This window comes from Pelophylax lessonae (assembly GCF_965119305.1).
Source record: "Pelophylax lessonae genome assembly, chromosome: 5".
Lineage (NCBI taxonomy): Eukaryota > Metazoa > Chordata > Amphibia > Anura > Ranidae > Pelophylax > Pelophylax lessonae.
In genome coordinates, this window is record NC_138772.1 from 7,106,365 (window position 1) to 7,111,511 (window position 5,147).

The following is a 5,147-nucleotide window of genomic DNA, read 5'->3' on the forward strand; positions in this document are numbered from 1 at the left end:
TGAGTTCTTCACACCCACTGAAGGATTCATCATCAAATCTGAGTAGAGCGGAGGGAGACCAGAGCACATCCATCACTTCCAGGTTCACTTTTCCATGGCCGGGGAAGAAGCTAATGGAGTGCGATCTGCCCTCCATTCATTTCAGTGGTGGGTAGGAGGGACATCAGGAGTTTACTAGACCCCTGATGTCTCATTAAAAGAGAAGCTGTCACAGCAACATTATATTACAGTCATAGGTGACTTTTGGCCGGGGAAGAAGCTAATGGAGTGCAATCTACTCTCCATTAGTTTTAATGGTGGGCACGTGAGACATCCATCAGGGGTTTACTAGACCCCTGATGTCTCATTAAAAGAGAACCTGTCACACAAACATTACATTACATATGGGACTTTTGGTGTTGGCATGTGTCCTCGTAATTCGTTGAAGGCATTTCTGAGACCAATCAGTTTCTGAAGAAGAATGTGCATTAACCACTTAAGCCCCGGAAGATTTTACCCCCTTCCTGACCAGGACCTATTTTGCGATTCGGCACTGTGTTACTTTAACGGACAATTGCGTGGTCGTGCGATGCTGTACCTAAATGAAATCGGCGTCCTTTTTTTCCCACAAATAGAGCTTTCTTTTGGGGGTATTTGATCACCTGTGCGATTTTTATTTTTTGCGCTATAAACAAAAAAAGAGCAACAATTTTGCAAAAATAACAATATTTTTCAAATTTTTTTATATGAAATTCCCCCCCAAAAAATGTAAAAATCAAAATTTTTTAACATTTTTGGCCAATTTGTTTTCTGCTACATATGTTTGGTAAAAAAAAAAAAAAAATCGCAATAAGCGTATTTTGATTGGTTTGTGCAAAAATTATTACGTTTACTAACTAAGGGAAAGATTTCTGTCATTTTTGGTGTTTTTTTTTTTAACGAGTAATGGCGGCAATCTGCGATTTTTTTTTTTTTTGCGGGACTGCGACGGACAGATCGGACCATTGACTGACATTTTTGACACTTTTGGGGGGTACCAGTGACATTACTACAGTAATCAGTGCTATACATATGCACTGTTACTGTAAAAATGACACTGGCAGGGAAGGGGTTAACTTTATTGGAGAGGCAGGGGTTAAATGTGTCCCTAGGGGCGTGTTTCTTACTGTAAAGGGGCGTGGCTTTTGATGTAACCACAGAGACATACGATCCTAAATAGCAGGATCATATGATCTCTGCAGTTACACCAGGGAGAATGACAGGCGGCTTTGTTTACATCAGCCGCCTGCCCTTCTCCCTCTGCAGCGGGAGATCGCGAGTGACCGGCGGACATCGGAGCCGCCGGGCACTCGCGCTGGAGTGTCCGAGAACGAGCGGGGGCGGGAGCGCGCCTCCGGCGGCTCGCGCTCGCCCCCTATTGGCTCGTATATATATATATACGTCACTTTGCCCAGGAGGGGCTGACCGCCGCTGTATATAGTTGGGCGGCGGTTGGCAAGCGGATGACATTTTTCATTTTGCGCAGTAACCATCCATTAACCATGTCCGTGAAAGTTCTATTTCATCCAGGTCACGGTATATCTAGTAGTAGGTGGTCACATTCAACTGGGCATGTTCTGTAATGTTGAAGATGTTTTGTAGCTTCTCCATCCACTTCTTCCGTTCTAATGAGTGTCAGGAAGATACCCCAACATTTATATCCACACAGGGAGCCCCAACACCTTCATCCAATCACCATGGAATGTGTAGATGTTGATTGTCCAAGAAAAGGATAGGAGGTGTGAAAATTGTAGAACCTCCTGCTCCAGTTACATAATCCCAATATTGGTGTCATGAAGTCTGTGCAGGTGTTAATCCTTCACATATCTGAAGGTGGGAATTGTTGCCAATCCCCCAGAGTAGAGATGTTAGGATGGCCTTATATGTAGAAGACAAATGGTGTTGAAGGCCCTCACCCCTGTTCAATGATGATTGTTCTGGTATGCTGTAGATGTCCTCTTTCATGCTTCTTGTGAATCAGTTACAGTTTTCTTAATGGTGTAGGAAAACTGCGGAGCCTTGACTCATATGTAAGCAGGTACAGTCAGCTAGTCTGCCACTAGGTGGCTCTGTTCTAGAAAAGTGTCTGGTTACAGAGAATAGTGTAATCAGGTGCTAGGTTCCTTTTAGTTAGAGCCCTCCTGTAGTGGTGTAATGGGTTAGTCAGTGCCCAGATATAAGCCTGGTTGGAAGGAGCCTTACTGCAGTTGGGGCAGGAGCGCCAGAGACCCCATTATTTGGCAGATGTAGTCAGCTAGTGGAGGTCCTGGACAGGGCTGAAGGACAGGGAGAAGTAGACCTGCACCCAGAAGAGCTGGCTGTAGACATCCTGATTCTTAGGGTGGAGCAGGTTTTCGAAAGGCCTTTTAGAAAGGCCAAGTATTACCTAGAGCAGGCATGTCCAACCTGCGGCCCGAGGGCCACATGCGGCCCGGAACCTCAGGCAATGCGGCCCACTGCCCCCTGACAATTTTTTTTGCTGGGGAGGAAGGAAGTCGGGTCAGGGGCACGGCCACAGCAGCTGCCAACTAACGGTAGGCAGAGGCTGCCTCAGAGGGGAGGGGAGCAAGTGCAGTGTTTCTGACTCCTACCACCATGACCACTTTAAATCACTGAAGTGGTCATGGTGGTCAGAGTGTTCCTTTATTATCGCTCAGAAGAAGTAAACCTCTGTATACTGATTCCATTTCATTTGATCATCCTCTAGTTGTATTAAATTAGTGCGGGGGGGCGTGGCGGCGCGGGAAGGGAGCAGCGGCATTTTATTACTTATATACCTTAACTATAGTATATATTTTATATGCGGCCCGAGAAAATGTCTCTACACTCAATGTGGCCCAGAGAAGCCAAAAGGTTGGACACCCATGACCTAGAGTGAGGCTATCCCCTAGGACATGGGTGCTCAACATGTGGCCCTCCAGCTGTTGCAGAACTACAAATCTCATGGGGCATTGCAAGGTTGACAGTTACAAGCATAACTTCCAAAGGCTGAGGCATTATGGGACTTGTAGTTCTTTAACAGCTGGAGGGCCACAGTTTGAGCACCCATGCCCTAGGAGCGCCCTGGAGAGGTGTACTCAAGCCAGTGGTGAATTGCTGTGATCCGGTCTCAAGAAGGCTACAAGGCTAAGAAGGAGCAGTGAGCTGGATACAGACAGCCTAAGGCAAACCAGGAACCCACGAGTGAGAACTAATGAACCCTAGGAGGAGAGAGACTGATAGGAAAGGCAGATTACTAAAATGTACTGTATGCTGCTTTCACATGTGACTGCTGCAGATCATCCACTATATGTGATTGACAGAATGCTGTCAAGTTTCCCCTAATAGTATTTCTAAGAGAACATAAGTAAAGTGCAGCAGTTCTAACATTCTGTGTGGACATTTCTTTTCTTATACAGGTCAATAGCCAGGAATGTTGTGAGAAGGCCTCTGGCAAGGTAATGGGCACAGGATGGCAGAGGGTTAAAAATCTCAAGCAAGAAGTCTGTTGTTCTGGTAGCAAGAAGAACTGGGGAAGGGACACCTTACATATTGAACAACTGGTTCACATAAGGCGTGAAAGAGACCATCTACATCCAACTACAGCAACCCTCATTGTACTTGGGGTGGTTTCGTTCAACACCATCTCTTTTCCAAATATGATACCATCTTACCATCTCTACCCCAATGATATGACTACAGTTCACACCTTCAGCCATGTAAATAGAAGGATCAACACCTATGCAGGGCCGGTGCTTCCACTAGGCAAACTAGGCAGCCGCCTAGGGCGCATTGCCACCTAGGGGCGCAGCCAGGAGTCGGCACTCTCTCTCCTTTATTAATGATCCTTGTGAGCTGAGGGGAGGGGTGGCAGTGGGGGAGGAAGAAGAAGGGACAGAGGAAGATGCCAGGTGTCTGGGGCAGCGGTGGAACTACCAAGCCTTGGCTTTAGGGGGCCCCAGAAGGCAGGAAGGGAGCCCACTGGAGTGCTGCCTGCATGATGATCCTCTTCGGCTGGAGCTGAGCGGCCTAAACCCCGGGCAGGAAGTGATTCTCTGCACTGAGCTGGTGGGCAGCCGTCATTTCCCTGGGTCAGTACTAAGCAGGGAGTGGAGGTGAGCTGAACCTGAGCCAGAGCTCGGCACTGGAGGGCGACACCTTTACTGGAGCAGAGGCGACGGCCAACGAGGCACCGGAATGGTCTGAGGATGTTGGTGATGAAGGAGGTGCGGAGCTCTCTGACTGCTGCTTCTTCCTCCACCAGGAGCCGGTTGGCGCTGTGGTGACCACTGTGGTCCAGAAGAGGAGTGTCCTGGGAAAAGGAATCACAGTGAAGAAGGGGAGAGTGCGGGGCACTCTCTTCATACCGCCCAGTGAGTGTCCCCAGAACAGGGGATCTGGGTCCCTGGGTGTGACATGGAGGATCCCTGGTGTGAAAGGGAATTGGGGTCACCAGGTGTGCCATGGGGAATCAGAGTCCCCAGGTGTGAGATAGGGGTCACCGGGTGTAACAGGGGTTCAGGGTCACCAGGTGTTCCATGAGGAATTGGGGTCCCTGGGTGTGCCATGGGGGATTGAGGTCCCAAGGTGTGACATGGAGGAACATCAGGGTCTCTCCGGGTATGAAATGGAGGAACATCAGGGTCTCTCCGGGTATGACATGGAGGAACATCAGGGGCCCCTGGGGTGACATATAGGAACATTGGTGTCACTGGGTATGACAGCATAACATGGAGGAACACGGGGGTCCCTGGGTGCCACATGGAGGAACATTGGGGTCAGTGGGTATGACAGCAAGACATGGAGAAATTTTGGGGGCCCAGAATGTGACATGGAAAAACATCAGGGTCCCTGGGTGTGACATAGAGGGACATCAGGGTCCCCAGGTGTGATATAGAGGAATATGGGGGTTACTGGGTACGACAGCATAACATGGAGGAACCATCAGATCAGGGTCACTGAGTACGACATAGAGAAGTTTTTAACCCCTTCCCTTTTTATTTATTTTTTTGGGGGGGGGGGGGGGCGCAAGTAGCTGGTCTTGCCTAGGGCGTAAAATAGTCGAGCACCGGCCCTGCACCTATGCATACCCTTTAACACCAGGAATAGGTCTATGAAACTAGAACAGGGTGGTTCCACAGTTTTCACAC